This window comes from Anolis sagrei, chromosome Y (assembly GCF_037176765.1).
Source record: "Anolis sagrei isolate rAnoSag1 chromosome Y, rAnoSag1.mat, whole genome shotgun sequence".
NCBI lineage: Eukaryota > Metazoa > Chordata > Lepidosauria > Squamata > Dactyloidae > Anolis > Anolis sagrei.
Window position 1 is genome coordinate 2,831,688 of NC_090035.1, and position 26,263 is coordinate 2,857,950.

At 42.6% G+C, this 26,263-nt stretch overlaps 1 protein-coding gene across 9 annotated transcripts in view; it reads left to right on the forward strand.

Annotated features, from left to right (window-relative positions):
• The first annotated feature begins 4,724 nt into the window (after positions 1-4,724).
• The window catches only part of LOC137094741 (SUN domain-containing protein 1-like), a 135,020-nt gene continuing 113,481 nt past the window's right edge, over positions 4,725-26,263 (forward strand). For 4 of the 9 annotated variants that reach the window (XM_067461946.1, XM_067461940.1, XM_067461943.1 and 1 more), the window contains exon 1: positions 24,859-25,124. The gene's annotated coding sequence lies outside the window, so the exon portion shown is untranslated. Of the gene's footprint in view, positions 4,889-24,858; positions 25,162-26,263 lie in introns of those variants that run through there. The other 5 variants (XM_067461948.1, XM_067461942.1, XM_067461941.1 and 2 more) reach the window with 5 other exon arrangements.

Sequence of the window (26,263 nt, forward strand, 5' to 3'; positions counted from 1 at the left end):
TCATATAATCCAGTTGAAAGCAGATAATCTGGATCGTCTGCTTCGATCATTATTTATTATTTATTTTTTTTGCTTTATTTTTATACCGCATATTTCAGGCAGACAGGCGACTCTATGCGGTTTACATGGTACAAATTATTAACAGTGTTAGTGCAATTAAAACGCAACAAGTGCGACAAACAGGATCAACAACATCAACCCACAACAGTTAACAAAACAAAACAGGACAGTCAACACACACAACATAACGCCTCAGTGAAATCAGATCCGTTCTCATAATCCTGGTGCCATTCCTATGTTCCATTTACCGTCTTCCTTGATTGATTGCACTGTTCAACCAAACGCCTGTTCATAAAGCCAGGTCTTAACCTTTTTCCGAAATGCCAGCAACGAAGGTGCCTGTCTGTTGTCTGCCGGCAAGGCATTCCATAGCCGAGGGGCCACCACTGAGAAGGCCCTGTCTCTCGTCCCCGCCAAGCGCGCCTGTGACGCAGGCGGGACCGAGAGCAGGGCCTTCCCAGACGATCTTAACGTCCTAGTCGGTTCATAGGTGGAGATGCGTTCAGAGAGGTAAGTGGGGCCAAAACCGTTTAGGGCTTTATAGGCTAAAGCCAGCACCTTGAATTGTGCTCGGTAGCAGATTGGCAGCCAGTGGAGCTAGCTCAACAGAGGAGTGGTATGCTCCCTGAGTGCCGCTCCTGTTAGCAACCTGGCTGCCGAGCGCTGGACCATCTGAAGCTTCCGGGCAGTCTTCAAGGGCAACCCCACGTAGAGCGCGTTGCAGTAATCAATCCGGGATGTAACCAGAGCGTGGACTACCGTGGCCAAGTATATCTGGATTATATGGCAGTGTAGAAGGGGCCTTATTTTGTATTTCCGTGGAAATAATACTGCTTTGTGCCTTAAGACATTTCTAACCTGATCCAGCAGCCTGAACGTTGTAAACGTATCAGGATCTACATTTGTTACTACTTTTCAGGTAAATCTTACGAAGATGGAACACCTTGAGGATTATACTACAAGAGAGGAGATTCCATCTGAACATGAGGAAGAACTTCCTGACTGTGAGAGCCGTTCAGCAGTGGAACTCTCTGCCCCGGAATGTGGTGGAGGCTCCTTCTTTGGAAGCTTTTAAACAGAGGCTGGATGGCCATTTGTCAGGGGTGATTTGAATGCAATATTCCTGCTTCTTGGCAGAATGGGGTTGGACTGGATGGCCCATGAGGTCTCTTCCAACTCTTTGATTCTATGATTCTATGATATGAATTAATTATGGGTATTTATTGCAATGCCGCCTGCTATATTATTTATTTATTGTGTCATCAGCAACCATACCATTGTATTACAATTCTAACAGAACAAAACAAACACAGAGATTAAAAAGAAAAAAAAACACACACAGATTTTGCAAACTTGGTAGCTGGTTAAATGTCCTTTGACCAGTCTCTGGCCACTTGGAGTGCCTCTGGTGTTGCTGCAAGAAGGTCCTCCATGGTGCATGTGGCAGGGCTCAGGTTGCATTGCAGCAGGTGGTCAGTGGTTTGCTCTTCTCCGCACTCACATGTCGTGGACTTCACTTTGTGGCCCCATTTCTGAAGGTTGGCTCTGCATCTCGTGGTGCCAGAGCGCAGTCTGTTCAGCGCCTTCCAAGTCGCCCAGTCTTCTGTGTGCCCAGGGGGGAGTCTCTCATTTGGTATCAGCCATTGGTTGAGGTTCTGGGTTTGAGCCTGCCACTTTTGGACTCTCGCTTGCTGAGGTGTTCCAGCGAGTGTCTCTGTAGATCTTAGAAAACTATTTCTAGATTTAAGTCGTTGACGTGCTGGCTGATACCAAAACAGGGGATGAGCTGGAGATGTCTCTGCCTTGGTCCTTTCACTATTGACTGCCACTTCCCGGCGGATGTCAGGTGGTGCAATCCTGGCTAGACAGTGTAATTTCTCCAGTAGTGTAGGGCGCAGGCACCCCGTGATAATGCGGCATGTCTCATGATGAGCCACATGCACTGTTTTAGTGTGGTGAGATGTGTTCCACACTGGGCATGCATACTCAGCAGCAGAATAGCACAGCGCAAGGGCAGATGTCTTCACTGTATCTGGTTGTGATCCCCAGGTTGTGCCAGTCAGCTTTCGTATGATATTGTTTCTAGCACCCACTTTTTGCTTGATATTCAGGCAGTGCTTCTTGTAGATCTGAACACAGTCCAGAGTGACTCCCAGGTACTTGGGTGCGCTGCAATGCTCCAGTGGGATTCCTTCCCAGGTAATAATCCTCAGAGCTTGGGATGCTTGTCTGTTCTTAAGGTGGAAAGCACATGTCTGCATTTTAGATGGGTTGGGGATCAGCTGGTTTTCCCTGTAATAGGCAGTAAGGGCACCTAGAGCTTCAGAGAGCTTCTGTTCAACCATCTCAAAGCTCCCTGCTTGAGCGGTGATGGCACGATCATCAGCATAGATGAAACTCTCTGTCCCTTCTGGCAGTGGCTGGCCATTTGAATGCGGCCTGCTGGAAATGTTTGTTTTCGCATCCTAAAGTGCTGACTTAACAATAAAATATATTTTTCCCATTGGTTTGTGCTGCAAATGATTGAATACTTTGTCTGATTGCATGGATGACATTGTCAGTGTCTCTGGTTTTGGGCATTGGGCTGTGAGTGTGCAGACCAGGCTGCAGAAGGGAAGCTTCCAACCTGCAGCTTCACTTTGGCCTGCCAAGATGGCGGCTGCCCGCGTCCAAGATGGCGCCCCTGCGGCTGCCCTTCCCTCCTCCGATTGGAGGAGAGCGGGGCGGGCCCTGTGCTCTGATTGGGCGAGAACGGTGAGGCTTTCCACGCTACATTCTTCCTCTCCAGGGAGGAGGAAAGGTACAAATAAAAGAAGTATAACTACAGAAATAAATAAATAGTAATTTTGAGCTTTACTCCAATCCCACTGCACTGGCTGGGAAGGCTTAAAATGCCCTTACTCAAAATGGCCACCGTCATTTACTTTCCCGCTTCAAAAATGGCGGCGGCTGGGGTGGGCGAGAGGAACCTTGCCCGCGTCCAAGATGGCGGCGCCGGGGTTGCCCTTCCCTCTGCCGATTGGAGGATAAGGAGGCGGGCTCTGCGCTGTGATTGGGTGAAAAGGGAGAGGCAACTAGAAGCCTGTTTTGGAGCGTGGAATCCACGTGGTTTGGTGGCTTAGAGGGAGGGGGCGTGGCCGGCCACTGTGGGCGTCGAAAAGAGGGGGCGTGGCCGAAGAGGGGGCGCGGCTTCTGCTTTCCCTTTTCTCCTAGGAGTCAGAGGGGGCGCGGCTTTTGGTCCTTCTAGGAGTCGAAAAGAGGGGGCGTGGCCGAATATATAGGGCGTGGCTTCTGGCCCTTCCCCCTTTCCTTTTCCCCAGAGAGTGGAAGGGAATGGGGCGTGGCCAAAGGGTGTGGGCGTGTCCTCTGGACCTGGGAGTCGAAAGAAGGGGGCGTGGCAAAAAGTGTGGGCGTGGCTTCTGCCCCTTCCCCGTCCCGTTTTCTCAGACCGCAGAGGGGCGTGGCCAAAGAGTGTGGGCGTGGCTTCTCCCATTTCCCCTCTAGAGTCGCAGAGAGGAGGCGTGACCAAAGAGTGTGGGCGTGGCTTCTCTCGCTTCCCTTTTCTCTCTATGGAGTTGAAGACAGGAGGCGTGGCCAAAGAGTGCGGGCGTGGCTTCTCTCCCCTCCCGCTTCCCTTTTCTCCCCTTGGAGTCGAAGACAGGGGCGTGGCCAAAGAGTGTGGGCGTGGCTTCTGGCCCTTCCCTTTTCTTAAGTCTAAGACAGAGGGCGTGGCCAAGGAATGTGGGCGTGGCTTCTGGCCCTTCCCCGCTTCCCTTTTCTCCCCTTGGAGTCGAAGACAGGGGGCGTGGCCAAAGAATGTGGGCGTGGCTTCTGCCCCTTCCCTGCTTCCCTTTTCTCTCCTAGACGTCAAATGGAGGGGGCGTGGCCAAAGAGTGTGGGCGTGGTTTCTGCCCCTTCCCTTTTCTTAAGAGTCTAAGACAGGGGGCGTGGCCAAGGAATGTGGGCGTGGCTTCTGGCCCTTCCCCGCTTCCCTTTTCTCTCCTAGGCGTCAAATGGAGGGGGCGTGGTCAAAGAGTGTGGGCGTGGCTTCTGCCCCTTCCCTTTTCTTAAGAGTCTAAGACAGGGGGCGTGGCCAACGAGTGTGGGCGTGCCTTCTCTCCCTTCTCTGCTTCCCTTATTTCTCTTTGGAGTCGAAGGCAGAGGGCGCGGCCAAAGAGTATGGGCGTGGCTTCTGGCCCTTCCCCGCCTCCCTTTTCTCCTCTTGGGAGTAAGACAGGGGGCGTGACCAAAGCGGGTGAGCGTGGCTTCTGGCCCTTCCCCTCCTAGACATCGAAGGGAGGGGGCGTGGCCAAAGCGGGTGGGCGTGGCTTCTAGCCTATCCCGCTTCTTTCTTCCTTGGAGGCGTGGCCAAGGAGAGTGGGCGTGGCTTATAGTCCCTCCCCGTTCCCGTTTCTCATAGGAGTCGAAGGGAGGGGGCGTGGCCAAAGCGGGTGGGCGTGGCTTCTCTCCCTTCTCTGCTTCCCTTTTCTCTCTTTGGAGTCGAAGGAAGGGGGCGTGGCCAAGGAGGGTGGGCGTGACCAAGGAGGGTGGGCGTGGCTTCTGCCCTTTTTCTCTCTCCAAGGGGCAGAAATTCAGGAGGAGGAGGAGGAGGAGGGACTCACTCGGCCGGGCTCCGTTTGGAGGACAACTAGGCCGCTGAAGACGTCGCCCCAGTTGGTTCGTTTCCCCTCAGAGAAGGAGGGAGGAAAAAGCGCGGGAAGGAGGAGAGCCTCCTGAGGGAGAGCAGGAGAGTGCGAGTGCGCACGCGCGGCCCGTACCTCACGGCAGCAGGAGGGAGAGTGCGCGCATGCGCGGCGGCGTCCCTCAGGTGAGCAGCTGCTCTTTTCCCCTCAGTTTCCTCCTGACTGACTTTCAGGACTCAAGGTCTTCTCCGTCGTCGTCTGTCAGTACTTGTTACATTACACAGATAGGAGTGTGTGTTTCTGGCTATAGAATAAACCAGGCCTGGGCCAGCTTGGGCCTTCCTTCCGGTTGTTTTGGACTCCCAGCAGCATTCTCTCCTGACGTTTCGCCTGGATCTGTAGCTATGTATGCAGACGACACCCAACTCTATTCCTCCTTTCCAGAAGAATGTGAATAAATAATAATAATAATATATAATTATATAATAATATAATAATTAATTTTTATATTATAATATATATAATATATAATAATAATATATAATTATATAATTATATAATTATTAATTTTTATATTATAATTATTATAATATATATAATATATATATATAATAATTATTATAATATATAATAACAATTTATTATTATTATTATTATTAGGTTCTTGTGGCTTATAATAATAATAATAATTATATAATAATATAATTATTAATTTTTATATTATAATTATTATAATATATAATAATAATATAATTATATAATAATATAATTATTAATTTTATATTATAATATATAATATATATAATATATATATAATAATTATTATAATATATAATAACAATTTATTATTATTATTAGGTTCTTGTGGCTTATAATAATAATAATAATAATAATATAATTATATAATAATATAATTATTAATTTTTATATTATAATTATTATAATATATAATAATAATAATAATATAATTATATAATAATATAATTATAAATTTTATATTATAATATATATAATATATGATATATATATAATAATTATTATAATATATAATAACAATTTATTATTATTATTATTAGGTTCTTGTGGCTTATAATAATAATAATAATAATAATAGTTAATTATTATATAATAATATAATTATTAATTTTATATTATAATATATATAATATATAATATATATATAATAATTATTATAATATATAATAACAATTTATTATTATTATTATTAGGTTCTTGTGGCTTATAATAATAATAATAATAGTTAATAATTATATAATAATATAATTATTAATTTTTATATTATAATATATATAATATATAATATATATATAATAATTATTATAATATATAATAACAATTTATTATTATTATTATTATTAGGTTCTTGTGGGCTATAGGGCCATGTTCTAGAGGCATTTCTCCTGAAGTTTCGCCTGCATCTATAGCAAGCATCCTCAGAGGTAGTGAGGATGCTTGCCATAGATGCAGGCGAAACGTCAGGAGAAATGCCTCTAGAACATGGCTCTATAGCCCGAAAAAACCCACAAGAACCTAGTGATTCCAGCCATGAAAGCCTTTGACAATACATTATTATTGCCCAAAATAATGCCACAGAATGTATATTATTTAATGTATATTAGTGTACAATATATTATACCATAATAATATTGTATATTATACAATTACAGTATTATAATATCTGCTCTTTCCAGAAGAATGTGAATAATCATAATAAATAATAAACAACTTTATTTATAACCTGCCACCATCTCCCTAAAAGAGACTCGTGGCGACTAACATGAGGCCAAGCCCAAAATAATACCACATAATGTATATTATTTAAAGTATATTAGTGTATAATATATTAAACAATAATAATATTGTATATTATTATACAATTACGGTATTATAATAGCCACTCTGGGTGAGAAGGACTGGGTAGAAATGTTAGAAATAAATAAAAACAAATATTATTGTATAATATTATAATATAATATTGTATAGTAATAATAATGTACTATAATATTGTATCATAATATTACACAAAAATTAATACAAAAATATTATACAATAATACCATACTTTTATTTGATATTATATTATATTATATTATAAATGTTAGAAATAAATAAAAATAAATAATATTGTTTAATATTATAATATAATATTGTATAATAATAATAATATACTATATAATTGTATAGTAATATTATACAATAAATACAGAAATATTATCCAGTAATTTATTTATTTATTTATTTATTTATTTGGTATGCTTGTATACCGCTAATATCTCAGCCTGTGCGGCGACTCATTGCGGTTTACAACATGTTAAAATATACAATTCATTTAAGCATATAAAATTAAAATAAAAATACATACAAAAAAACATACACAGTATTGGGCCACCAATACAGATCGGGACATCTCATAGTTAAAATCATCATCCAATTCGTTATCTTGATTGCTAATCCATGGTCAGATAAAACATCACATCGAAGGTCAATTGAAGACTTGCTCAAACATCCAGGTTTTTAGTTTTTTCCTAAATGCCATTAGCGAGGTGGCTGATCTTAATTCAGTAGGGAGGGCATTCCAAAGCCGGGGGGCCACCACAGAAAAGGCCCTATCTCTCGTTCCCACGAGCCGCACCTGTGAAGCAGGCGGGATGGAGAGAAGGGCTTCTCCTGAAGATCTAAGGGTCCTGGTGGGCTGATAGGCCGAGATACGTTCGGATAGGTATGTAGGGCCAGAACCGTTTAGGGCTTTAAAGGTCAAAACCAGCACTTTGAATTGGGCTCGGTAGCTAATCGGTAGCCAGTGAAGCTGGTACAGCAGAGGAGTTGTGTGCTCCCTGCGTCCAGCCCCTGTTAATACCATGGCTGCCGCCCGTTGGACTAGTTGGAGCTTCCGGGCCGTCTTCAAAGGCAACCCCACGTAGAGAGCGTTGCAGTAATAATTATTGTATATTATTATACAATTACAGTATTATAATAGCCGGTCTGAATCCTCCTCAGGGGTTGAAATGTTGGAAATAAATAAAAATAAATAATATAGTATAATATTGTAATATTGTATAATAATAATATACTATAATATTGTATAATAATATTATACAACATTAAATTTTATTTATCGTGTCAGTATCAAGCAGACAATTGTATTACATTGTAATACATTGTATTATATTGTAATACAACAATAAATACAGAAGTATTATACAATAATAATAATAAAACTTTATTTATATACCGCTCTGTCCTCGGGGTCAAAATGTTAGAAATAAATAAAAATAAAATATATTGTATAATAATAATATGCTATAACATTGTATTGTTATATTATATAACAATAAATACAGAAGTATTATACAATAATAATAATAAAACTTTATTTATATACTGCTCTATTTCCCCGGGGGGACTCGAGGCGGTTTCCAAGCAACAAGATCAAAACACACAACATGAACAAAAAATAACAGTAACAGCAACATAAGCATGGGATTACATAATAATAAAAACAATAATAACAACATAATAGTATTCAACAATAAGTACAAAAATATCATACAATAATAACTATATTGTTGTATAATATTGTTATATTGTTGTTGTAAATTGTTGCTTTATGATGTCTTATACTTATTATCGGGGTATTTTGATTGTTGTTTACATTGGTTTTAATATGGTGTAATCTGCTTTAGGTCCCGTGAGGGTAAAGATTTATGGTTATTTATTCCACCCAATGCCAAGGATGCTATCCTGGTCCTAAATGGGTGCCTCTCACCACTCAGAAACAGGGGAACTCCAACAAACTATAGAGGGCTACTTAACACCTCCCAAAGAAAGGGTGCCTCCAGGCAACAACAGCCAGACTATCGCTACGCAGATACCCTCACTGATTGACTTTGCAGCTTCATGGCCATTCAATGCTACTCAAGCTTACTAATTGCAACAGTCACATTTGCTTCAAACAGTCAAGGGAACTTTCTCCCACCCTGGACATCATTCTACCGGTGTGTGTGTATATGGATATATATGGATCCCCAGTGGCATAGCAGGTTAAACCACTGAGCTGATGAACTTGCTGACCAAAAGGTCAGCAGTTCGAATCCACGGAGCAAGATGAGCTCAGCTTCTGCCAACCTAGCAGTTCAAAAACATGCAAATGTGAATAGGTCAATAGGTACTACTCTGGTGCAAAGGTAACAACGCTCCATGCAGTCGTGCCACATGACCTTGGAGGTGTCTACGGACAACACTGGCTCTTCGTCTTAGAAATGGAGATGAGCACCAGCCCCTGGAGTCAAGACACGACTAGACTTAATGTCAAGGGGAAACCTTTACCTTTTGTGTGTGTGTGTGTGTGTATGTGTATATATACACACACACACACACATATATGTCAATGTTTTTTGTTTATTTTGTTTATGAGATTTATTTTAACTGTGTTGTATTGTTGTTATTGCTTTTATTGATGTATTGTGGGCTTGGCCTCATGTAAACCGCACCGAGTCCCTTGGGGCGATGGTAGCGGGGTATAAATAAAGTTATTATTATTATTATATATGTGTATGTGTATATGTGTGTGTGTGTATATATATATATATATATATATATATATATATGTACATACATACATGCACACATACTCCACTTGCCTCACTGTCGACAGAACTGAGGATTTTTTTTTTTTGGTCGTGTCAGGAGCGACCTGAGAAACTGCAAGTCGCTTCTGGTGTGAGAGAATTGGCAGTCTGCAAGGACGTTGCACAGGGGACGCCTGGATGATTTGATGCTTTTATCATCCTTGTGGGAGGCTTCTCTCATGTCCCCGTATGAGGAGCTGGAGCTGATCGAGGGAGCTCATCTGCCTCTCCCCGGATTCGAACCTGCGACCTGTCGGTCTTCAGTCCTGCCGGCACAGGGGTTTAACCCACTGCGCCACCGGGGGCTCCTTAGAACTGAGGATGCCAGCCACAGATGTGGGTGAAACGTCAGGAGAGAATGCTGCTGAAACATGGCCATACAGCCCGGAAAACTCCCAGCAACCTCCAGCCATGAATGCCTTTGACAACATACAGTAGAGTCTCACTTATCCAACCCTTGCTCAGCCAAAGTTCTGTATTATCCATTGCAGTCTGCGTCCACAGCTGTTTCAATACATTGCGATGTTTTGGTACTAAATTTGTCAATACAGTCATTACTGCATAACATTACCATGTATAGAACTACTTTTTCTGTCGATTTGTTGTCGAACATGACGTTTTGGTGCTTAATTTGTCAAACCATAATGTAATTTGGGGTTTAATAGGCTTTAACTTAATCCCTCCTTATTATCCAGCATGTTTTTGCTTATCCAACATCTTGCCGGCCCGTTTATGTTGGAGATGTGAGACTGTACTGTATTGCTATTTTAATTGAAACGGGGTGTCAGAATATGATCTTGCCTGCTGTTGTACAACAGATCGTCGTCCCCCCCCCCCCCCATATGTCATTACAAAGGAGAAATTTCCGAAACCATTCAGATAAGTAGTCCAAAGTTTGTTCTTCCAAGGAAGAGATAAACAGGTGTGGGTGGGATTCTGCGCCTTGTGTGGAGAATGTTTTGGCAGGAGCAGGTTGTCACCATAAAGGTTCCTGGGATGAGAGAAGTGTGACCTTCTCAGATTGTTACTGAGAAGACAGAAGCTCTGTTTTCGACTGTGTTTTGAGTTTCCTATTTATGGGATGCCTCTGAGGAGGAAAATGTATGGAAGCATTGTCCCATACATTTGTGTATCTGCGTCATTACATCTTCTGAATTTAAGTGTCTTGTTGAATGAAGGCTTTCAGGGCCATAATCACTGGTTTGCTATGGTTTTCCATTCTGTCTGGCCATGTTCCAGAAGCATTCTCTCCTGACGTTTCGGCCACATCTATGGCAGGCATCCTCAGAGGTTGTGAGGTCTGTTGGAAACTAGAAAAAGGGTGTGTGTGTGTGTGTGTGTGTGTATGTATATATATATATATATATATATATCTGGAATGATGTCCAGGGTAGGAGAAAGAACTATTTGTCTGGGTTGTTGTAGGTTTTTTCATGCTATATGGCCATGTTCTAGAGGCATTCTCCCCTGACATTTCGCCTGCATCTATGGCAAGCATCCTCAGAGGTTGTGAGGTCTGTTGGAACTAGAAAAAGGGTGTGTGTGTGTGTGTGTGAATATATATATATATATATATATATATATATATATATATATATATCTGGAATGATGTCCAGGGTAGGAGAAAGAACTATTTGTCTGGGTTGTTGTAGGTTTTTTCATGCTATATGGCCATGTTCTAGAGGCATTCTCTCCTGACATTTCGCCTGCATCTATGTCAACCATCCTCAGAGGTAGTGAGGTCTGTTGGAAGTAGGAAAATGGGTTTATGTATCTGTGGAATGACCAGGGTGGGACAAAGAACTCTTGTCTGCTGGAGCCAGATGGAAAATGTTTCAACTGACCACTTTGGTTAGCATTTGATGGCAAAACAACAGAGAGGAAACAACCAGGGACAGCGAATCGCCTCTCAACAAAAGATTGCCCCAGGCACTGCCAGGCCATCAAATGCTAATCAAGGTGGTCTCAAAAAAACAGGGAAATTCCAGGCAGGAAACAATCAGGGCCAGCTAACACCTCCCAACAAAGGATTCCCCCCAGGTAGCAAGTAGCCAGGCTTTGAAGCTGCAAGACCATTCAATGATAATCAAGGTGACCAGTGGCAACATTCACACCTGCCTCCTACAGACAAGAGTTCTTTCTCCCACCCTGGACATAATTCCACTGAGATATCTATATCTACCTGTTGATTCCAAGATGCAGGAAGCAGCCAGGCTTTGAAGCTGCAAGGCCATTCAATGATAATCAGGGTGGCCAATGGCAACATTCACACCTGCCTCCTACAACCAAGAGTTCTTTCTCCCACCCTGGACATCATTCCACTGAGATATCTATATCTGTATCTACCTGTTGATTCCAAAAGGCAGGAAGCAGCCAGACACTTAGAAGCTGCAAGGCCATTCAATGATAATCAAGGTGGCCAATGGCAACATTCACACCTGCCTCCAACAGGCAAGAGTTCTTTCTCCCACTCAGGACATCATTCCACTGAGATATCTATATCTACCTGTTGATTCCAAGAGGCAGGAAGCAGCCAGGCTTTGAAGCTGCAAGGCCATTCAATGATAATCAAGGTGGTCAATGGCAACATTCACACCTGCCTCCTACAGACAAGAGTTCTTTCTCCTACCCTGGACATCATTCCATTGGGATATATATATCTACCTGTTGATTCCAAGATGCAGGAAGCAGCCAGGCTTTGAAACTGCAATGCCGTTCAATGCTACTCATGGTGGCCAGTGGCAACATTCACACCTCCCTCCTACGGACAAGAGTTCTTTCTCCCACCCTGGGCATCATTCCACTGAGATATCTATAGCTATATCTATCTGTTGATTCCAAGAGGCAGGAAGCAGCCAGGCTTTGAAACTGCAATGCCATTCAATGCTACTCATGGTGGCCAGTGGCAACATTCACACCTCCCTCCTACGGACAAGAGTTCTTTCTCCCACCCTGGACATAATTCCATTGGGATATATATATCTACCTGTTGATTCCAAGATGCAGGAAGCAGCCAGGCTTTGAAACTGCAATGCCGTTCAATGCTACTCATGGTGGCCAGTGGCAACATTCACACCTCCCTCCTACGGACAAGAGTTCTTTCTCCCACCCTGGACATAATTCCACTGAGACATCTATATCTATATAGATATAGGCAGGAAGCAGCCAGCCTTTGAAACTGCAATGCCATTCAATGCTACTCAAGGTGGCCAGTGGCAACATTCACACCTGCCTCCTACAACCAAGAGTTCTTTCTCCCACCCTGGACATCATTCCACAGATAGATAGATAGATAGATAGATAGACAGACACACACACAGTCCTTTTGCCTAGTTTCAACAGACCTCTGAGGATGTTTGCCATAGATGTGGGCAAAACATCAGGAGAGAGTGCTTCTGGAACATGGCCATAGAGTCTGGGTCACTCCTAGGGAGCCAGTTGAGTCGCCTTTGGGTTGAGAAAGGCGGTATATAAATATGGTTAATAATAATAATAATAATAATAATAATAATATATTTCATTATATTATAATGTATTATAATTATATAATGTATTATAATTATATATTATAATATAAGTATATTATATATTATAATTATATTATATATTATAATTATATCATAGTTATATTATAATAATTATAATATAATATAATTATATTATATATTATAAATATATATTATATTATAATTATATTATATGTTATATTATATATTATAATTATATTATATGTTATATTATATATTATAATTATATTATAATAATAATTATAGTAATAAACCTTGCTTGGATCTGCGCGCATCCTTCGAAAATGCATCACACAGTCCTAGACGCTTGGGAAGTGTTCGACTTGTGATTTTGTGATACGAAATCCAGCGTATAGATCTCGTTTGCTGTGACATACTGTGCTTTTGTGACAATAACAACAACAACGACGACGATAATAATAGGTATAAAGGCCAAATCTATTATACAGCTTTCCAAGCAAAGCTTTTTTTGCACAAGAGTTTTTGCACAGCCTTGGAAAACTCACATCAGCCCAGTGATTCCAGCCATGAAAGCCTTCGACAACATAGTCGTGTCATAATGTCAGAGTTTTCTTTGGGTCACCCTTCAGGGCCAGGGGTTTTTTCAAGGTTGCTGTTTGTGAGTATCAGAACTCAAGCGAGATAGGAGCTCCCATTAGCTAATATTCCATTCAAGATACCCAGCATGCATGTAAGATCGTAGCCTTGTGGTTCTGCGCATGTTTTGCATGCTAAAGGTGGTTGAGAAAGCCTGTCTCTCAGTGGGAGAGCATGTGCTTTGCATGCACAAAGTGAAATCGCCAACACCTCTGGAAAAGACCAGGAAAGACTTTGAAACTTCAGAAGCTGCTATCAGCGAATGTGTCAAAAACACTGAGCTATGTGGATTAGTATCTGGATAAGAAAGCTTTATGATTATCATACCTATTAATGTACTTTGCCATCAGACTATGACCTCAGATACACTAAATAAGGCTTGCAAAGTTGTACAAAACCATTACTGTCTGCTTTTCAACCCCAGGACTAGATTCCCCAGAGATTGTCCAAAGTCTGAGCCTTCCAGAAGTGCCCTTATTAATGTGGTTTTTTTAAAAGAGAAACTGTAACAAGTTTATTGAAGTATAGAAGAAGCTTAATGGTTTCAATGTTTCTTAACTCCTAGAGGCTCATTTCTGTAGAGGTTACATTTATAACATTTCATAAAACAACTCTTGAGAGGACTGTTCCTTCCAGTAACAGGTTTTAAACATGTTTTTTAACGTGGTTTTTAAAGGGAGAGGTGATGGAATTCAGAAGCTAACAAACTCTTATGTGGGTTGTTGTAGGTTTTTTCGGGCTACCTGGCCATGTTCTAGAGGCATTTTCTCCTGACGTTTTGCCTGCATCTATGGCAAGCATCCTCAGAGGTAGTGAGGTCTGTTGGAACTAGGAAAATGGGTTTATATATCTGTGGAATGGCCAGGGTGGGACAAAGGACTCTTGTCTGTTGGAGGAAGGTGTGAATGTTTCAACTGATTAGCCTTGATTAGCATTTGATGGCCTGGCAGTGCCTGGGGCAATCTTTTGTTGAGAGGTGATTAGATGTGCCTGATTGTTTCCTCTCTTGTTTTGCTGTTGTAATTTTAGAGTTGTTTAATACTAGTAGCTAGATTTTGTTCATTTTCATGGTTTCATCCTTTCTGTTGAAATCCAAAGTTGAAGTCCAAAACACCCAGAAGCCCAAAGGTTGGGAACCACTGGTGTAAATCATTGCTTTCTCCTGAGAAAAATTTATAATACCACTAGCTGTCCCCTGCCACGCGTTGCTGTGGCCCAGTCTTTTGATCTGGAAGATAAAGCAATGAGAAAGTGTTGGTTTCTAATATATGTAATTTCTTTATGCTGGTGGGTAAACAGTATTTATTGCTGTTTCTTTGCCAGTGTTGATGTGGAGAGTGTCTGGTTTGCCTATATCATTGTCCTTCTGTAAGGGTCCCTTTCAGATCTATTATACTATATCTCTCTCTGTGTGTGAATCATATATATCTATATGGCTGGATGGCTCTTCGTCAGGAGGGCTTTGTTTACGTTTTCTTGCCCTGGTGAAGGGAGTTGGACTGGATGGTCTTAAGTATTTTCAGTTGGTCATGGGGTTTCTGTGTGGGAAGTTTTTGACCCGATTCTGTCGTTCGTGGGGTTCAGAATGCTCTTTAATTGTAGGTGAACTGTGAATCCCAGTGACTACAAATCCCAAATGTCAAGGTTTATTTCCCCCAAACTCCATCTGTGTTCATATTTGGGCGTATTGGGTGCTCGTGCCAAGTTTGGTCCAGATCCATCATTGTTTGAGTCCACAGTGCTCCCTAGATGGCGGTGAACTACAACTTCTAAACTCCAAGGTCAATGCCCACCAAACCCTTCCAGGATTTCCTGTTGGTCATGGGAGTTCTGTGTGCCAAGTTTGGTTCAATTCCATTGTTGGTGGAATTCGGAATGCTCTTTGATTGTAGGTGAACTATAAATCCCAGCAACTACAACTCCCAAATGACAAAATAAATCCCCCCAACTGCACCAGTATTCAATTTTGGGTGTATCAGGTATGGTCCAGTGAATGAAAATACATCCTGCATATCAGATATTTACGTGATGATTCAATTCAATTCAATTTAGGAGATCGCTCGTTGTCCGAGTATTGGCTTCCAAAGTGGGTGTTCTGGCGGTGTGTCCGTAGGTGACTGTGGAGCCCTATTCCTGACCTGCATCTTCTCCCGCAGTGAGGACATTGGTTGCCTGGTGGAAGGCGGTCCCGGTCGGGGTTGGTTAGACAGGCCTTCCTCTTGGCGCGTTTCTCTCTTTTACCCTCCATTCATGCCTCTTCTACAGCACTGCTGGTCACAGCTGACTTCCAGCTGGAGCGCTCAAGGGCCAGGGCTTCACAGTTCTTGATCCAGGAATGAAAACACATCCTGCATATCAGATATCCACATGACAATTCAATTCAATTTAGGCAATCCCTCGTTGTCCAAGTATTGTCCTCCAAAGTTTTTAAAAACTTGACATTATATTAAATGTCCTTTGACCAGTTGCTGGCCACTTGGAGTGCCTTTGGTGTTGCAGCAATAATAATAATAATAATAATAATAATAACACTTTATTTGTACCCCGCTTCCATCTCCCCAAGGGATTTGGGGCGGCTTACATTAGGCCGAGCCCAAACACAACAATACAAGCAATAATAACAACAATACAAGCAATTAAAAAACACATAGACAATAAAAATAACATTATCAATAAGACAACACATAATTAAAAACAGTGGGAAGGCCAAATGTTGGGTTAAAATTGGAAATAATGCAATCAGTAAGAGTGGGAGATGTCATATTTTAGTGGTGATACTATTACTAGGGTTAGAAGGCAGGATCATCAAGTTTGCAAACGACACCAAATTGGGAGGGAGAGCCAATACTCCAGAGGACAGGAGCAGGATTCAGAGCGATCTTGACAGATTGGAGAGGTGGGCCAAAACTAACAAAATGAAGTTCAACAGTGACAAATGAAAGATACTCCACTTTGGCAGGAAAAACGAAATGCAAAGATACAGAATGGGGGGCAATGCCTGGCTCGAGAGCAGGACGTGTGAAAAAGATCTTGGACTCCTCGTGGACAACAAGTTAAACATGAGCCAACAATGTGATGTGGCGGCAAGAAAAGCCAATGGGATTTTGGCCTGGATCAAGAGGAGCAGAGTGTCTAGATCCAGGGAAGTCATGCTCCCCATGCTCTATTCCGCTATGGTTAGACCACATCTGGAATATTGCATCCAATTCTGGGCACTACAATTGAAGGGAGATGTTGACAAGCTGGAATGTGTCCAGAGGAGGGCGACTAAAATGATAAAAGGTCTGGAGAACAAGCCCTATGAGGAACGGCTTAAGGAGCTGGACATGTTTAGCCTGAAGAAGAGTGGGCTGAGAGGGGATATGATAGCCATGTATAAATATGTGAGAGGAAGCCACAGGGAGGAGGAAGCAAGCCTGTTTTCTGCTTCCCTGGAGACTAGGACGCAATGGAACAATGGCTTCAAACTACAAGAGAGGAGATTCCATCTGAACATGAGGAAGAACTTCCTGACTGTGAGAGCCGTTCAGCAGTGGAACTCTCTGCCCCGGAGTGTGGTGGAGGCTCCTTCTTTGGAAGCTTTTAAGCAGAGGCTGGATGGCCATCTGTCAGGGGTGATTTGAATGCAATATTCCTGCTTCTTGGCAGAATGGGGTTGGAATGGATGGCCCATGAGGTCTCTTCCAACTCTTTGATTCTATGATTCTATGAGAGCTTCCTGACTGTGAGAGCCGTTCAGCAGTGGAACTCTCTGCCCCGGAGTGTGGTGGAGGCTCCTTCTTTGGAAGCTTTTAAGCAGAGGCTGGATGGCCATCTGTCAGGGGTGATTTGAATGCAATATTCCTGCTTCTTGGCAGAATGGGGGTTGGACTGGATGATGGCCCAGGAGGTCTCTTCCAACTCTTTGATTCTAGGATTCTATAAGAGCTTCCTGACTGTGAGAGAGAGGTGTTCAGCAGTGGAACTCTCTGCCCCGGAGTGTGGTGGAGGCTCCTTCTTTGGAAGCTTTGAAACAGAGGCTGGATGGCCATCTGTCAGGGGTGATTTGAATGCAATATTCCTGCTTCTTGGCAGAATGGGGTTGGACTGGATGATGGCCCAGGAGGTCTCTTCCAACTCTAGGATTCTATGTCATAGTTTAGTGGTGATACTATTACTATTTTACTATTATAGTAAAAAATGGAGAGATAAATACGTAGTATGTAGGTGCATGTTTTCTCCTTTCCTCAAAAATATAATTGAAAGTTGAGAACGAAACATTGAATGGGTTCCACGCAGCCACACCCAGTCATCTGGGGGAATGCAACGCCGTGAATCCTATGAGTATAATCCAAGCTCAGAGGATCTTACTAGGGCTCCGGTTGGAGCAGCAGCTGGCGCCTTCTGTCTCCCTGGCAGTGAACAAGAAAGTCACAATCGCTTATCTGTGCCCGCACTGTTTGTGGTGTTTTGCTCCGGAGTTTGTAACACATCGCTGGCAAACAAACAAAAAGCATACTGTCTTTAGGCAGAGGAGTATCCAAAGGGAAAACAGGCCCTCTCGGTAACGCTTTTGGTGCAACTGTTAGTAAGCTGGCATCTTGCTGGTGATTACTTTGGGTCATAAAGAATAATTAAAGGACAGGTTGCATAATGCCAGGAAACACATGGTCAAATCTCCAGCGGTTTTGCTGCTAGAATTACTGTTGATATCAGTGTAATCTGAAACACTTCCTGGTGTTTTTCCTCCCATGTTTCTTATTGATTAAAAGAATGAGATTTGGGGGACTGTTTTAGATGTAACACTGAATTGTAACACATACTTAGTACATTCCCTTTCGATCGCTCACTCTCTTTGTTGTTCATTCGTTCAGTCGTTTCCGACTCTTCGTCACCTCATGGACCAGCCCAGGCCAGGGCTCCCTGTTGGTCGTCACCACCCCCAGCTCCTTCAAGGTCAATCAAGTCACTTCAAAGATGCCATCCATCCATCTTGCACTTGGTTGGCCTCTCTTCCTTTTTCCGACTCTTCGTGACCTCATGGACCAGCCCATGCCAGAGCTCCCTGTCAGCCGTCACTACCCCCAGCTCCTTCAAGGTTAATCCAGTCATGTCAAGGATGCCATCCATCCATCTTGCCCTTGGTCGGCCCCTCTTCCTTTTTCTGACTCTTTGTGACCTCATGGACCAGCCCATGCCAGAGCTCCCTGTCAGCCGTCGCCACCCCCAGCTCCTTCAAGGTCAATCCAGTCACATCAATGATGCCATCCATCCATCTTGCACTTGATCGGCCTCTCTTCCTTTTTCCGACTCTTTGTGACCTCATGGACCAGCCCACGCCAGACCTCCCTGTTGACCATCACCACCCTCAGCTCCTTCAAGGTCAAGCCAGTCACTTCAAAGATGCCATCCATCCACCTTGCCTTTCCTTTTTCTGACTCTTTGTGACCTCATGGACCAGCCCACGCCAGACCTCCCTGTTGGCCATCACCACCCCTAGCTCCTTCAAGGTCAGTCCAGTCACTTCAAAGATGCCATCCATTCATCTTGCCCTTGTTCGGCCCCTCTTCCTCTTTCCTTGCTTTTTCCCCAGCATCATCCTCTTATTTATTTATTTATTTATTTATTTATTTACAGTATTTCTATTCCGCCTTTCTCACCCCGCAGGGGACTCAGGGCGGATTACAGTGTACACATATATGGCAAACATTCAATGCCAATTTTTGACGTACAAACATATACAGACATACACAGAGGCTATTTAACTTTTTCTGGCCGCCAGGGGAGCTGTCGCTTTCATCGTCCATCTGCGACACTGATGAAGCACTTCCGCATTCCCCGCATGCTTCCCTGCTGGAATGCTTTGCAGGAGTCTTTTTTATGGCCTCATAAATCAGTTAATTTAGCCTCCCCACACTTTAAGGTGGTACCTAATTTTCCTACTTGACAGATGCAACTGTCTTTCGGGTTGCAAAGGTCGACAACAGGCTACACACAATTGGTTGGAAACCCACTCAAATCCTGGATTTTGGACATGGTGGGATTACCATCTCATCTGAGGGGAAGCTATTAGCAGCACAGCCTGTGACACAGCAAGGCATTAAGAAATGGAAAATTCAGCTTTGACATGCATGCAGAAACCAGCAGGGTGTAGGCAAGTTCTGAGTATCCAGGTAATGGAACTACAGGTGAGGCGTATGCCATTAACCAGTGACAAAAGACTGGCCTTAATGTACTGTGTTTTTCATTGATCTGTGATCATGCAAAGAATATTGAATGTATTTGCACGGAGGCAACTTGCACCACCAAGTGTGAAAACATATATATTGTGAATCATTGTGCTTACAAGTCGCCAATTCACAGTTTCCAATAACAGTGGTGCACATAAAGAGAAATATGTTATAGTGATTAAAAAATAATTTGACAGTATGACAAGATGGCACACTGATCTTTGCTCAATAAACACATAATATATGCAGGCAAACCGAAAATAGCGACTTCCATAATGTTTGACATGACTTTGCTATTTATTTATTTACTAGCCGTCCCCTGCCACACGTTGCTGTGGCCCACATGGGGGTTCTGTGTGGGAGGTTTGGCCCAATTCTATCGTTAGTGGGGTTCAGAATGTTCTGTGATTGTGTTGTTGTTCATTCGTTCAGTCGTCTCCGACTCTTCGTGACATGGACCAGCCCACACCAGAGCTCCCTGTCGGCCGTCACCACCCCCAGCTCCTTCAAGGTCAGTCCAGTCACTTCAAGGATGCCATCCATCCATCTTGCCCTTGGTCGGCCCCTCTTCCTTTTGCCTTCCACTTTCCCCAGCATCATTGGGAAATTCCAAATTTCCACGTGGGAAATTCCAAATTTCCTTTTCCTATTGCCACTGGCCTCTAATGGAATGTAATATATACCTAGCCGTCCCCTGCCATGCATTGCTGTGGCTCACATGGGGGTTCTGTGTGGGAGGTTTGGCCCAATTCTATCGTTAGTGGGGTTCAGAATGTTCTGTGATTGTAGGTGAACTATAAATCCCAGCAACTACAACTCCCAAATGTCAAGATTCTATTTTCCCCAAACTCCACCAGTGTTCACATTTGGGCATATTGAGTATTCGTGTAGAGTTTGGTCCAACCCATCATTATTTGAGTGCACAGTGATCTCTGGATGTAGGTGAACTACAACTCCCAAACCAAAGGACACTGCCCACCAAATCCTTCTAGTATTTTCTGTTGGTCATGGGAGAACTGTGTGCCAAGTTTGGTTCAATTCCATCGTTGGTGGGGTTCAGAATGCTCTTTGATTATAGGTGAACTATAAATCCCAGCAACTGCAACTCTCAATGACAAAATCAATTTTTTGCAGTGAAGGACATACATTGGGTTGTTAGGTGTGTTGTGTCCAATTTTGGTGTCAATTCGTCCAGTGGTTTTTGAGTTCTGTGAATCCCACAAACGAACATTACATTTTTATTTATATAGATTTATTGTGTCCAAAGCAAATTGAAAATATAGTTCTAATGTATAGAAAAACCACAAGCAAAATTAAAAACTTCCCATTATACTAAAATTTCTTTGACCAGAAGCTGGCCACTTTGGAGTGCCTCTGGTGTTGCTGTGAAAATGTCCTCCATTGTGCATTTACCAAACAAACAAACAAAGCACAAAGTTTGCAAACTTGGTAGTGGATTAACTGTCCTTTGACCAGTATCTGGCCCCTTGGAGTGCCTCTGGTGTTGCCGCAAGAAGGTCCTCCCTGGTGCATGTGGCAGGGCTCAGGTTGCATTGCAGCAGGTGGTCAGTGTTTGCTCTTCTCCGCACTCGCATGTCAAGGATTCCACTTTGTGGCCCCATTTCCGAAGGGTGGCTCTGCATCTCGTGGTGCCAGAGCGCAGTCTGTTCAGCGCCTTCCAAGTCGCCCAGTCTTCTCTTCTCTCATTTGGTATCAGCCATGGATTGAGGTTCCAGGTTTAGCCTGTCACTTTTGGACTCTTGCTTGCTGAGGTGTTCCTGCGAGTGTCTCTGAGGATCATAGAAAGCTGTTTCTTGGTTTAAATCATTGGCATACTGGCTGGTATCCGAGCAGAAGATGGGTCATTTGTGCAAATGTGAAACATGGATGGAGCAAGCACACTCCCTTGAGGCCACATGCTGCTGTGGCCCAGTCTGTGTATATGTTTTGTTTGTATATATATATGTGTGTGTGTGTGTGTATATAGTTGGTTTTGTGCATGTGTTGTAAGGTGTTTTTTTTAATTTTTTGGCTTTTTAAGCCTCTTCTGCTATGTTTTTCAGTGTTTTTATGAGTGATAGGTGTCTTGTGTCCAAATTTCATGTCAATTCGTCCAGTGGTTTTTGAGATATGTTAATCCCACAAAAGAACATTACATTTTTATTTATATAAACTAGCCGTTCCCTGCCACACATTGCTGTGGCCCATTTTTTTACATAGCTATACTAGCTGTTCCCTGCCATGCGTTGCTGTTGCCCAGTATGTGTATATGTGTTTTGTATGTGTATATATGTGGTTTTGTGCATACATTGTAATGTATTATTGTTTTTTGGTTTTTAAGTCCCTACCACTGTGTTTTTCAGTGTTTTTATGAGTGATGGTCACTCGTTGGCCTGATAGGTGTCTTGTGTCCAAATCTGGTGTCAATTCATCCAGTGGTTTTGGAGTTATGTTAATCCCACAAATGAACATTACATTATTATTTATATAGACTAGCCGTCCCCTGCCATGCAGTGCTGTGGCCCAATCTGTGTATATGTATTGTCGAAGGCTATCATGGCCGGAATCACTGGGTTGTTGTAGTTTTTTTCGGGCTATAGGGCCATGTTCTAGAGGCATTCTCTCCTGACGTTTCGCCTGCATCTTTGGCAAGCATCCTCAGAGGTAGTGAGGTCTGTTCGAACTAGGAAAATGGGTTTATATATCTGTGGAATGACCAGGGTGGGACAAAGGACTCTTGTCTGCTGGAGCTAGGTGTGAATGTTTCAGCTGACCACCTTGATTAGCATTTGATGGCCTGGCAGTGCCTGGAGCAATCTTTTGTTGAGAGGTGATTAGATGTCCCTGATTGTTTTTCCTCTGCTGTTTTGCTCTTTTAATTTTAGAGTTTTTTAATACTGCTTTTTAATTTTAGAGTTTTTTTTAATACTGGTGTATATGTATTTTGTGTGTGCATATATGCATATGCTTGTGTGCATATATTTGTGTATATTTGTGTGTTTGCATATATATTTGTGGGTGTATTATTATCTGTCTATCTCCCTATCTATCTTTCCTTTTCTCCTTCCTTCCTTCTTTCCCTCCTTTTTTCCTTCCCTTCTGCTTTCTCTTCTTTCTTCCTTTCTTCTCTCCTTCCTTCCCTCTTTCCCTTCCTCCTTCTCTCCATCCCTTCCTATGTCTCTTTACTTCATTCTTTCTCTTTCCTACCTTACTTCTTTCCTTCTCTCCTTCCTTCCCTTCCACTTTCATTCCTTCCCTCTTTTTTCTTTCCTTTTCTCCTTCCTTCCTTCTTTTCTTTTCTTTTCTTATGTTTCCCTCCTTCTTTCCTTCCTTCTTTCCTTCTCTCCTTCCTTCCCTTCCACTTTCATTCCTTCCCTCTTTTTCCTTTCCTTTTCTCCTTCCTTCCTTCTTTCCCTCCCTTTTTCCTTCCCTTCTCTTCCTCTTCTTCCTTCCTTCTCTACCTCTTTCATTCCTTCCTTTCTTCTTTCCTTCCCTCCCTCTTTCCCTTCCTCCTTCTCTCCTTTCCTATGTCTCTTTCCTTCCTTCCTTCTTCTCTCCTTCCTTTGCTTCCGCTTTCATTCCTTCCCTCTTTTTCCTTTCCTTTCCTTCTCTACCTCTTTCATTCCTTCCTTTCTTCTCTCCTTCCTTCCCTCTTTCCCTTTCTCCTTCTCTCCTTTCCTATGTCTCTCTCCTTCCTTCTTTTCTCCTTCCTTCCCTTCCACTTTCATTCCTTCCCTCTTTTTTCTTTTCCTTTTCTCCTTCCTTCCTTCTTTCCCTCCCTTTTTCCTTCCCTTCTCTTCCTCTTCTTCCTTCCTTCTCTACCTCTTTCATTCCTTCCTTTCTTCTTTCCTTCCCTCCCTCTTTCCCTTCCTCCTTCTCTCCTTTCCTATGTCTCTTTCCTTCCTTCCTTCTTCTCTCCTTCCTTTGCTTCCGCTTTCATTCCTTCCCTCTTTTTCCTTTCCTTTCCTTCTCTACCTCTTTCATTCCTTCCTTTCTTCTCTCCTTCCTTCCCTCTTTCCCTTTCTCCTTCTCTCCTTTCCTATGTCTCTCTCCTTCCTTCTTTTCTCCTTCCTTCCCTTCCACTTTCATTCCTTCCCTCTTTTTTCTTTTCCTTTTCTCCTTCCTTCCTTCTTTCCCTCCCTTTTTCCTTCCCTTCTCTTCCTCTTCTTCCTTCCTTCTCTACCTCTTTCATTCCTTCCTTTCTTCTTTCCTTCCCTCCCTCTTTCCCTTCCTCCTTCTCTCCTTTCCTATGTCTCTTTCCTTCCTTCCTTCTTCTCTCCTTCCTTTGCTTCCGCTTTCATTCCTTCCCTCTTTTTCCTTTCCTTTCCTTCTCTACCTCTTTCATTCCTTCCTTTCTTCTCTCCTTCCTTCCCTCTTTCCCTTTCTCCTTCTCTCCTTTCCTATGTCTCTCTCCTTCCTTCTTTTCTCCTTCCTTCCCTTCCACTTTCATTCCTTCCCTCTTTTTTCTTTTCCTTTTCTCCTTCCTTCCTTCTTTCCCTCCCTTTTTCCTTCCCTTCTCTTCCTCTTCTTCCTTCTCTACCTCTTTCATTCCTTCCTTCCTTCTCTCCTTCCTTCCCTTTTTCGCTTCCTCCTTCTCTCCTTTCCTATGTCTCTTTCCTTCCTTCTTTCCTTCTTTTTTCCTTCCTTTGCTTCTGCTTTCATTCCTTCCCTCTTTTTCCTTTCCTTTTCTCCTTCCTTCCTTCCTTCTTTCCCTCCCTTTTTCCTTCCCTTCCTCTTTCTCTTCTTCCTTCCTTCTCTACCTCTTTCATTCCTTCCTTTCTTTTCTCCTTCCTTCCCTCTTTCCCTCCCTTTTTCCTTCCCTTTCTCTTTCTCTTCTTCCTTCCTTCTCTACCTCTTTCATTCCTTCCTTTCTTCCCTGTCTATCTCCCTATCTATCTCAGACAAGTACGCATTGTAAACAACCGCTCTTGTAGGTTCTCTAGGACAGGAAAGCAACCAAAGCATTCAGTGGGAGTGGAAGTGGGAGTGGAAGAATTCTCTTTCCAAAACTGTGGCTTTAAATACAAAAAAGGGGGTGCGAAAACTCCATGGAAACGCATCCCTATAAATACAACCCTGTGCGTGTGCTTGGAGAGGGTACCAAGGGGTTAACCCGTGTGGGCAGGCACAAGCAGCGGCTTGGTCCAATAAATTCAAAGTCTGGCCCTGACTGACAATGGGAGCTTTCCAGGGGCTGGATTGGATTAGTCTGATCCTTCAGGCTTTGTTGAGGCTTGGAAGCCATTTTGGGATTCTGCATTTTGGGGTGATGATGATGATGATGTGCTGCTGCTGCTGCTGTCAACTCTGGGGCTTCCCTTGAAAGGCTGGGCGGAGGACTTCCAGGAAGGAAACAGCATGCCGGCCTGAAGAAGACGTAGGATCCCCTCTTTGGGTGGAGTGGACGATGCCGCACTTTGGGGGAAATCCAGGTTTGAAGGTGTACCTCTGCTGCTGTCTTCTGGTCACTTGTGCAGGTCTGAGAGAGAGATTCAGGGGTGTTTACGAGCCGAGCCTCAACATGAAGTTACCTGGTTTGCTTATTTTTAGGGAGCCAACTGAATGAGTTGTCTTTTCCCAAAAGGAGAACCTGGTGCAATGTAAACACAGAACGATTTGGGGCGGATTTTGAAAATCACTCCCCTTTTACAGGTTCATTTGCAAGGCATTTTCTCCGCCATATCTCCTAGATCGGGTATGTGCAAACTTGGGCCCTCCAGGTGTTTTGGACTTCAACTCCCACAATTCCTAGCAGCCTACCGGCTGCTAGGAATTGTGGGAGTTGAAGTCCAAAACACCTGGAGGGCCCAAGTTTGCACAAACTCGTCCTAAGCACTTGGCATGTTTATAAACTCCTATGAACAGAATCCTATGTCTCTGAATTCATAGTAAACGGAGGAAACATTGCAAATGTTATTTATTTATTGTATTTATATTTATTTATTTATTTATTTATTTGGTATGCTTGTATACCGCTAATATCTCAGCCTGTGCGGCGACTCATTGCGGTTTACAACATGTTAAAATATACAATGTTAAAAAATACAATTCACTTGAGCATATAAAAATTAAAATTAAGAATACATACAAAAAACATACGCAGTATTGGGCCACCAATACAGATCGGGACATCTCATAGTTAAAATCGTCATCCAATTCGTTGTCTTGATTGCTAATCCATGGTCAGATAGAACATCACCCCTGGGGAGACTCAAAGCAGTAATGGCAAGATTCAATGCCAACCTAGGTATATATAAAACCAAAGCATAACTAAAACAATAGTATATAAGTATAAATCAAACATTAAAAATGTTTGCAGAAATATTAAAAAAACGTACAATATTTTTTTCTAAATATTTCTGAATAGATTTTTCTGAACATATTTTGTGAATATGTTGCTGAAATAATATTCACAGAAATAATCATAAAATATTTGCGAAAATGTTGTGGGAAATATTCATTGAAATAATCACGAAAATATTGTCAGAAATATTCATTAAAATAGCCACCAAAAGAGTTAAGAGAATTAATAATTTATTGAATTAATTTGTCAAATTCTTTTGTGAATTTTTCTGCAAA